Raw genomic sequence first — 11,385 nt, 5'->3', positions numbered from 1 at the left:
TTACAGTTTCATGCGTAAATCCAATTTTTTCCTAAGGTTTAGAGTGATAATAGAGTTTGATGGGGTGTGTGTTGGGGGACCTTTATTGGTAATTTGTAAATTTAATTAGTTTGAATTTTTCAGGGGGTGGGGAGGGTCCAGTCCCTCGACCCACTTCTAGTTCCGCGCCTGAACCTTATCTATATATTCAGTTTTTTGCACTTACAGCATTGATGGCTGAATGATGCATGTAATTTGTCTATTTATTAAATAGCTCTAAAATATTTGCTTTATTGTTAACAGTAAACATACACTCAGACACAATAGATGATAATATCTACATTTTAAGGAATTGCCTGTGTGATGCTAACGTTTTAAACCGTTTAATATAAACACGGAGTACGTGCTCGTGAAGAGAAGAGTTGAGAGCGCACTGTGTAGCGTTAGACCGATCACTGGTAGGTGTATTTATTTAATTGAAAATTTTATAAACTATACAATGCTCAGAAATGAAATACTAGTATTCTACAAATTCCATCTTATTATCTTACCTTAATCACATAATGGATATCAGCATCTATAAGCGTTGTGAGCTTTCACATCCACGGCTGTTGAGCAAACGTTTCCAACGTAAATATTGTGTAAAATCACGAATAATAACGTTGCGTATCTAATTCCGGATTAATTGTATTTAAAAAATTGAGTATTTTCACACACATTAACCGCCACGAAATTAAGCGTGGAGTGATATTTTAATCTGATGAAATTACATTAAAAATATAAAAGCGGTTAATGCATGTGAAAATGGTAGATTTAATCAAAATATATCGATATTACGTTAAAATAAACGACATTTCGCTTAGAAGCCGGTGTTTCGCGTTGTTTTGTGACGTCACGATTACTTATTACGTCATTTTCAGCCAAGTCGATATTAGCTTTGATCCTAGTTCTTGCACATGATCAAATATTTTTATAAAATACCTAAGTTAAAAAATCGTTGAATTTCTCGGCCGATTTCGGCCAATACCGTCCCTTGTTCTTTAAATTCAATATCTTTTTTTGTTTAGGAGGAGATAGCAGGACAAAATGACCCTCTAAAAATCACTAAAACGTCAATATCTCCCGAACAGAAATGACGTCATTAAAATAAAAAATTAAATATAAGGTTTGTATTAATATCTACAAGATCTGAAATTTTCACGCAAATCGGTCAAGTCGTTTTCAAAAAATCGCTTGTACAAAAAAGCGTAAGAAAAAAAAAATAAAAGGGAAAAAGAAACAAAGCAATAAAAAAAAGGTCTTCCGTTGGAAACGGAAGACCTTAATAAAGGGTGAACTGTTGCCATTGTAACTGATGTTAAAGATGAAGCAACAATTTGTTGGAATTTCTATGTGTACCAATTGTGTCCTATTGTTAGCAGACGTATTTTTGTATTCTTTTGACGCAGAATTTATTCAATAACCTGTACTGAAAAAAATTAACCATTCGCTGTGGCATTCTGTTATGTCTACTAGATATATCCCAGTGAATTTGAAATAACAAATACCACAGAGTCTGTGTCATCTGTTTCATATTTTGATATTTTACTGGAAATGGACATTGATAGTAACATACCAACAAATCTTTATCATAAACGTGACGACGACAATTTTTTTATAGACAACTTCTCTTACTTATGTTGCAATATACCTTCATCACCTGCATATGGTGTTTTTGTCTCTCAGTTAATTTGATAAGCAAGGGCATGCTCTTCGTATGAACAGTTTCCTTTTGCAATCTTTCATTAGCTGAAAAGGGATTTTTTATATCCTTATGAATGTCAATGCGATATACATTTTGCTTATGAAAATGACAATCGTTGCTATGGTAACAAAGCTAAAAAAATAGAAAAAACAGAAAAATTAAAGCAGGTTTTGAGATGTTGTATTTCCTGAATTTAGAAATTTTTAGCACTTATTCTTGTTGGAACTTATAAAATATGCCTTAATTCAATATTTAATTGAACATAGAAGTGTTATTGCTATGGAAATTAAAGTTGCTTAGAAAATCACACCGAAATTTTTTTTCTTTTCTTTTTTTAAAATCTTTAGCAACAGCAATTATTTTCGGCAAATGTCAGAATTTTGTAAAGTTGCTTTCAAGTCTAAGACATACGTACTATTTTCTCACCAATTGATATGATTTATATATATTTTATATATGACTAATGCCAACTCAAAAATGCCTAAATATATAATAAAGATATATTCTACCCTAGATGCCCAAAGTTGTGCACATTACTCACAATTAGTTTTCAAATAAGCATGAGGATGTAGTTTCTACATCCTTACCCTTTGTTACCATGGCAACTTGAAATAAATAGCAACATTAACAAATAATTGGTGTTAGGCTTTTTTACTCATTAAAGTCGATCAAATTGTAAAGTATGAAGAAAATCTGTGACTATGCGTGGCCACCATATTCAGATTCACACATAGATATGATTTCAACAATCATCTTGAAAAAAAAAATCCGAAGTCGTTATAAAATCTTAGAAATGAAGCTTGTATAAGTACCTTCATCCACGCGTTAGTAAAAGATACATGTACCTAGTCCCTTCCTTTAGTTGTATTCTCAATTGCATCTGATACATTTATGTCTAATAAACGTCCATAAAATTGGTAACACTTGATTTTGCACCAATACACAGTTTTGATAATCCGTTAAGTAAAACAGTTTAATGGAGATCAAAAACATATTAATTGAATAAAGATTTAAATATATCAAAGTGTGAACATTTTAACGATATATATGTCTTTTTTATTCAGCATCATTTCGAAAAATAAGGTTTTACCAACTCTTTATTTGTGATGAACTAGACTGCTCCGCGGACAATAAATCATTGATAATTTTCTGAGGCAGTGTACCGTACTGTAGGACCTACAGCACCCTAACAACCTGGTCATGTCCAATGTTTGTTTGTCCAGTTTCAAGCCACCATTGATCATTGTACTCAATCTACAAAGGGGATATCTCAACAACTTTATTAAAGATTTGAAGTTTTGTAGTTCCATGCGTTAATTTCCTCTTTACATGTATGTCCAGCAACAGAAATTTGAAGTTTCTAGTGGTTAAAGTATATACATTCCATCAACTTCTAATTAAAAGTTTAGAGCTGGAAATTTTTTGATAGAAATTTGAATGTCCAGCAATTAATATTATACAAATATTGACTGGGGTTGAGGGCAACATTGATTATATTAGCCCCCGAGGGACAAAATATTGCCCGACGCGAAGCGGAGGGCAATATTTTCGTCCCAAGGGGGCTAATATAATCAATGTTGCCCGAAAACACAGTCAACATTTGTTTTGTTATATGAAAAAACAATCCAAAATTAAAGAAAGTAATTAAAAACAGATCGCCGTAATTTTCTCAGCTGAACAAAGAATTCACTAATTCAATTTTGTGCAAATTAAGTTCATTCCAAAATATCCTCAGCATCAAAGGGTCACTTGTGATATTCCGCCGACCGTAAAAATTAAAATACAGATGTTCTACCTGATTTTAATTCACAGTAATTCGCAAATCCTTATATCCGTTATGATAGCAAACCGTCGCATTGCACTGTCGTTGTTTACTTGCCTTGACTGACTGTCTATTATGACGTCACCTTGTTTTGGAGTCGCGAAGAGTTATTTACGTCATCGTTTACGAATCAACAAATCAGAGGCGATTATTTGAAATACAGGGAATGTTCTCTAGATATTATTCCTAGCAGGTCAATATCAAAAAAAATATTGACCGGTCAATATTTTTCGGACGAGCTAATATTACAGTTATTGACTCTTTGTCTATATAGAGTTATATAGTGAGAATATACTACTGAATATAACAAACAATATTATTATATTGACAATGCATTTTTTTCAACTTTATTTAGACATGCAATTATAAGAAACAAGGCTTGCTTATTTTTTTTATTTATTCAGATGTCAGTTAGAATAAAACGTCTGGCGTTAATACATTTTTTGCTCGTAAAACTTTTATGCAATAAATGACACTGTCTTTTTGATTTAGGAGGACATCCATTCACATTTCGGAATTGTATACTACACAACCTGACATTGGGCGATATATTAGAGATTGCACAACAAGTGTGTAAGGCCATGTCCTATCACGAGGGAATTCATGTCGTCCATGCCAACGTAGCAGCCAGGAACTTTCTCTTAGTCACCCCGAAAACCCCCTCAACACCCCCACCCCCAACAACTCCAAACAAATTAAAAGTTTCCTAGTTAAATGACACGATATTTTGAACTTTTGACTTTGAAAAAGATCTATCAACATTTTTACTAAGATTTTATAATGAGATCAATTCATACAACCTATAATAATACGATTTTTTTGGCAAGATTTATTTAGACTTGTGCTGTCAATAAATATGTCTCTGATTTATGAGGGACTGTCTCAAAATGTAGTGAATATCCAAATTCAGACATCGTTAAGCACGACTTGTCACACTGATTATGATTGATGGAATATTTATAAGTATAACTTATTGTATTACAGTGCAATACATAAATTCATATAAAAAATATTCCTTCACTTTTTCATCAAGCATGCAAATGTTAGTGTGATAATCTCACTGACATTTGCGTGCTTGATGAATCAGTGACATCATAATGTCTTTAGGCGAATTTCTCTCAGAGTGTTGAATTTTGTGGCAGCATTTAATTTGAACACCGTTTATGCTTCACTGATAATTAATGGAAGAAAATTATTGGTTCTAAATAAGATTTTAAAGATTGTGACTTTGTAAATAAAAACTAAAACAAACCTTCATCTTTAAAAATGCATCATAAAAAGGAAGCGATCTTTTTTTAACAATGATTAAAAATGCCTTTTGTCATATAAATATCTATGTATTTTACCCTCCTAGCATTGAATTACCAATCTGTTTGCAGGGTGGCGGATGACAAAGTGGTAAAGATATCTGACTATTCCATTGCCCAGCTGTACTCCGAGGACTTCTACCTTTCCAATGACAACATCTCCTTAACAAGGTGGTGGGCACCAGAAATCCTAGACATAGAAGAGGGGTCCACTCCAGCCTTCAACCATAAAACGGACTGTGTAAGTTACAGGGGCTGGTATAGATTTTTGTGAAAGAAAGCAATTTGAGAACAGAAATTGAATCTTTAATTAAGATAAGAATTCAAGTTAAAGCTGCTTGGTTCAAATTTTATGAATGCTTTTAAACTATGGTGTTGTTAAGGTGCCTCACTACACCTTGAAATATTTTCTTAAATCAGCAGAAAATTGCTATATTATGATAGAAAACATAATGGATAAGAAGTATATATGTCAAATAGGTGAAAAAGGTGCAATTTTAGATAAAAAATGATATTTTCAAAAATTTCATTCAGTAAACATGAACAGAATCCCCAGGTGGATTCGAACTCATGACCTGCGGTTCACATGCCTGATACTTTAACCACTTAGCTATGACTATATACATCTGAATCGATTGATACAAACAGTTTAAAAAACATTTAAATCGCCATCTTGTGACGTAGTGTCTTAAAAAGTATGTCTTGGTGTAGTGAAGTACCTTAAGTATGTGTGCAATGAAATACATTGCAGTAGTTTCCCTGGTCAATTAAGCCAATGTTAATATAAAAATGATGTATAAAATTTGTTTTAAAAACAAACGACACAAAAGGGTACAGCGTTATTTCGCCTCATTTAATAATTTACCCCTTACGTCGAGGCAGCTATTATTAGTCCCCTACCGGTTTTCACAGAAGGGGACTATAGCTTTCCTCTGCGTCCGTCAGTCCGTCCGTCTGTCCGTCCGTCCGTCTGTCTGTCCCACTTCAGTTTTCCACACTTTTTTTCTGTATGCGTTTGAGGAATAATATGAATTTTGCTGAACAGCTTCAAAATGTCAAACTACAGATCAAGTTTACCTATTTGTAGCGTCTGGTTGACATATTTTCGAGAAAATTAATTTTTTATATTCCAATTTTTTGATGTTCGGGTTCGATATTCTGCATAACAGTGCATTGTTTTCACAATTTCCACAAACCGGTAGGGGACGTGTATTGCTTATGCAATACTCTCAGAATGCTTGTTGTATTATGACTTTGCCATCTCTATAGATAAAGGTCTTAATGTGTTGGCAATCAATTATAAACCTGTGTACATTTTGTTCACTAATGATTCTGAAGTTTGTTTTGTTTATAATTAATGCATAACATGCGGGTTGAATAAGCCTAATCATTCGGGGGAAGAAACCAAACAGTTACCTTTCTAAAAATTCCTTTAATGCAGTTTGGTTTGTTGTTTTGTTTGCCCATAAAGGAATTATTTTATTTACTGTGAATATTAATAACTTTGAAAGGGTACTGATTATGCTAGTGCAATTGGCAAAAGTCTATAACCTTCTAAGATAATTGTTTTGTATGGAAAATTATTTGATACTTGAATAATGAAAAAATCAGAGCAGCTTTAAAAAAATTAAAAAAAATTACAATAAAGTGATCTGGTGGTCGTTGAGATGGCTTATGTTTGCTTTGGTTAAGTGATGTCTGTAGGGGGGGGGGGGAGATAAATGTACAGTATGATGCAGTAAGTATATATTTGTACAAATTGGCAGCGTCTTTACATTCGCAGTGGTATTAGTTCACTCTCATAACTTCAGTTTTCATGTTTTAACATATTTTTAGTTGCTAAAACCTTTAGTCGAACTACACATTGTATTAGTTGAGGTATTGTCTGATGTTGGCTTTTTATATATTCAGGCGTGATCTCAGTCTAGATGCGCTTGATTTCATGGAACAATGCAAAGCTCATCGGTGACATTTTTTTTACACTGCACTCTTTTCTTTTCTTACAGTGGTCATTCGGTATAGTTTTGTGGGAATTGATGACAAAGGGAGTAACTCCGTACCCTGACGTAAAAACGGATAACCTTCAGAAAGATTTGACTGGAGGTCATCGGTTAAAGAAGCCGCGACAATGTCCTGAGGCTATGTATGTGTTTTTGTTGTAATGTTATCTATCTTGCTTGGTTCTTCATGTTTTATTTAAGGTGGCTCTATTCACCACTTTTTGATGACGCGGTACTCTAAAAAGTGGAAGCATGCAATTCCGGTACTGGCTGATTTAAACTGAGAAGAATTGTATGGGGACCGCTCTATTACAAAAATTGTTAAATGAATAGTCTTAGATTTAATTTGTTAATTAAAAAATCATTACTTACAAGTGATATGACACCTTCACGTTGTGTCGTATTATCAAAGACCTTATATAAGTATATTTTCAACAACACAAGTGTTTATGAACTGATTTATTAAGTTGGCAGGTAATGTCCACAGTGTTCAAAAAATTGTTACAACAATGGGGTAGCCGACAACATGGCATACCCCCTACATCAACATTTTATGCCCTCCCTGCTGGGAAAAGTAGCACGCTGGGTTGACCGCAATCGTGCTACGGACACAATTCAACACAAAATTTGATAATATATTTGTATTACATAATTTAGATTTTCTTTACTCAAATGTCTTATTAGTCCATATAATATATCTATATACATCAACATCAACCACAACAAACTCACTACATACTAAGATCAGTTGGATGGTTAAATTGAAGGTGACAATTACGCCTTCTTGACCACTGTGACGTAGCAGTAACCCAAAGGGAGCTGCTATCCAGGTCACCATCATCGGACCATTTACCCAGCTATCTGCTGAAAAGAGAAAGCAGAAAACCAAACGGCAGCAAACTATTTCATAACCTTAACTGAATAAACTTAAGGTACATGCACTATGTCCTTAAAATTTGTAAAAAAGAAAACATACCACAATACATGTAAAACAAGGGTTGGGTTGGGCGGGTATTTAGATATTTTAAAAATATTTTGGGCTCCTAAATTACCAACCTTTCTTTCCGCTGCTGTATGAAAAAGGGGAGATAATCGTGAAATAAAGTGCCTAAATACCAAACCCTATGCGATCGGATAATAAAATCCCGGACACATTATGTAGATATGAAATGAAGATGATTATTGCGGGGGAAAGCTTTGATAACGGCGCATATTACGAGACAAGCTCAAATATGCGCTATTATCAAAGACCTTATATAAGTATATTTTCACGTGTTTATGAACTGATTTATTAAGTTGGCAGGTAATGTCCACAGTGGTCAAAAAATTGTTACAACAATGGGGTAGCCGACAACATGGCATACCCCCTACATCAACATTTTATGCCCTCCCTGCTGGGAAAAGTAGCACGCTGGGTTGACCGCAATCGTGCTACGGACACAATTCAACACAAAATTTGATAATATATTTGTATTACATAATTTAGATTTTCTTTACTCAAATGTCTTATTAGTCCATATAATATATCTATATACATCAACATCAACCACAACAAACTCACTACATACTAAGATCAGTTGGATGGTTAAATTGAAGGTGACAATTACGCCACATGGGCACCTTTGGGCACCAAAGGTGCCCACCGCCACCTCGTGGGGGTAGGCAACTTCAATTTAACACCACTGTGGACATGTTTGTAAGGACCCTAGAATTTAACTCACTGGGAAAACCACTCCCTCCTTGTTTTTGACAAAATATTCCAATGCCCCCTGTAGGTTATTTAGATAAATGTCGTTCCCCAGACCCGGCAGATGTACACCATCCCGGCTGTACAGTTGTTTAGGTTTTCCTAAAAACTGTGTATGCCTAAGAAACCTCCCCCCCACAACCTAGGATTTCTTTGGCTGCTGCCCTGTTGACCCTGTTTCGTGTCTGCTCCATCGCCCTGACGTTTTTTGAGTAACGCCATGCTACCCTGGGCAGCAAGAAAGACCAAACGAGTTTTGTGTTCGGGAAGATAGAAGCAAGTAAACGTAAATCCCACCTTACCCTATCTAACAACTTTTGGGTTTTTACTTGCCCTATGTCATTGGCACCACAATGGATAACTATAACATTAGGTGGATTCTCAAACTGGGCCAACCATCTGAGCTTGCAGGCAAGATCAACAAATCGCAACCCCCCATAGCCCTGCCACCAAATGTCGATCCCTTTTGTCTGGAGTCCTAAGCCCTGTCCCCCTGGCCTGCTTAATGCTGCAATTCCTGCATTTCTTACAATGGAGGATCCCACTATCCAGACTGAACATCTTAGCCCTGCAAAATTTATTTGGAACATGTAAGTGGAGACCTGATATAAGTTTGAAATGCACTTGACTTCCATCTCCCTGCAAGCTTTATTTCCTCATCTGATAAACCTTTCTCAGCTGCAGCAGTGGCTGCACCTATCCTTAAGGAATGGGTTGTATATAACTTACTATTATAACCCAATACTGCCAAAGCTTTACCCATTACTGCTGAAAACTGATACCTAGTAATTGGTTTGCCATCAAAATGACAATACAGTGGGCCCGATATTTTTGGACGAATTTGCATGTAATCAATCATACAATGCACTGGACATGTAATGCCTGCATGACTATTTAATACAATTGTTACCCCCTTGTTGAACTGATCAGTCTTGGAATGCCTTAACACTATTTGTAAATTCTTATCTTTAATCTTGACATCTTGAATCCCTAATATAACTTCTGAATTGTTACCTTTTGATAAAGTCAGTTCCCCAACTCTTAGAAATGCAAAAAATGTTAAGGTATAGGCAGACGAAAACAAAATGGCTTCATACTTGTTATGGCATATGCTAGTCAGCACCCTAATCAGTTGAGCAAGCATGTGCTCAGTCAAGGGTAATCTACCGTCCACCCTATTTCTAAGACGCTTAAAACCCTGAAGGAGTTTTGCTACGATAAACCTATTTGTATTATCCATTAAACCTTCAATCTTGCATTTGTACCCAATAGCAGATATGTAAGCTCTTGCTGTTGCATCTGAATAGCCATTTAGGGACAGGTATGCTATAAAATTTACTAACTGATCAAGAGGAGGGGGCCAGGTAACTGACAACTGGGTTAGAACCCTAAACTTTTCAAATGCATAAATTCCAGTGATGTATGTAGATGTGGTGTTAACTGCATTTGCTGCATTTAACAATCTAGTGGCCTCACTTCCAAGATCAAACTGTGAAACCTTGCTGGAATTGGATCCGGGTCTTTTCTGGCTACAAGAGCAAGGTTCCGAAAACGCCTCCACTGCTTACGAGAAATTGCATCTGCTATACTGTTATCTAGACCAGCTATATGCTTTGCTTTAAATGTAATATTATATTTCATAACAAATAAAACCAGTTGCCTTAGCAAACACATAATTCTTGGTGACTTTGATGACTGTGAGTTCAGAATTGCAACTAAAGCCATATTATCTGTATGAAATTGCACCTTTTTCCCACTTAATGCCTCCCCCCAAACCATCACTGACAATACTATAGGCACTAGCTCTAGAAAAGTTATGTCTCTCATAATAGCCTGATTATTCCAACAACAAGGCCATTGATAATAAATCCATCTACCCCCAAAATAACATCCACATCCCAGTCCTGCTGAGCCAGCACTATCTGTAAACAACTGAAGAACCCTAGAACTAGTCCATTCCCTTTGGGGGAAATAAGCTTTTCCATTAAAATCAACCAAGAAACTTAGCCACATTGTCATATCCTGTTAAACAGCTGAATTGAGTCGAATATAAAAATCTGGATTTGAAATACCTATCATTGCATCATAAAACCTTCTGTTAAAAGCTCGGCCACCTCTGACTGCTTTGCTAAAGAAATTAAGCTTTCCTACCAGCGATTCTAATGTACGAACTTTGACCTTTTTTCTAACAATGAGGGCTTCTAATAAACCTCTCAGCTCTAGAATTTTTTCCCTAGGTATCCTAACACACATTTGATCTGTGTCTATCTCTATACCTAAAAAAATTAAACAAGTGACTGGGCCTTGAGTTTTTTCAACTGCCAAAGGAATACCACATTCTGTGCAAATTGACTGAAATGAACTCATCAAATTGTAGCAATTTCCTGAACCTTTACTTCCTGCAAAAATAAAATCGTCTAAATAATGCGACAAAGTATCTAAACCTGAATTTTCAACTGTAGCCCACTCTAAAAATGTTGAAAACTTTTAAAAAATGGCACATGATAATGAACAGCCCATTGGCAAACATTTATCATAGTAATATTTTCCTTGAAATTTAAAACCCAACAGCTCAAAGTCCCCAGGATAAATTGGAAGTAACCTAAAAGCATTTTTAATATCAACTTTGCCCAGTTCTGCACCCTGTCCCAACTGTGCAATCATATCCACAACAGAATCAAAAGATGAATATTTTACTGAACATAATTGAGGATCTATAAATGCATTGATACCAAGAGAAGGAGGGTAAGACAGATGTGTGATCATCCTCCAGCCTCCACTTGATT

General features: G+C 35.3%; 1 pseudogene; it reads right to left on the bottom strand.

The window, feature by feature from the left end:
- Nucleotides 1-8,134: 8,134 nt before the first annotated feature.
- LOC128160371 (uncharacterized) lies at nucleotides 8,135-10,197 on the bottom strand (annotated as a pseudogene).
- Between the last annotated feature and the right edge of the window lie 1,188 nt (nucleotides 10,198-11,385).

Source organism: Crassostrea angulata, chromosome 8, assembly GCF_025612915.1.
Source record: "Crassostrea angulata isolate pt1a10 chromosome 8, ASM2561291v2, whole genome shotgun sequence".
In the NCBI taxonomy this organism is placed as follows: Eukaryota; Metazoa; Mollusca; class Bivalvia; order Ostreida; family Ostreidae; genus Magallana; species Magallana angulata.
Note: the sequence above shows the minus strand (reverse complement) of the source record. Positions and strands in the feature narration are given on the sequence as shown.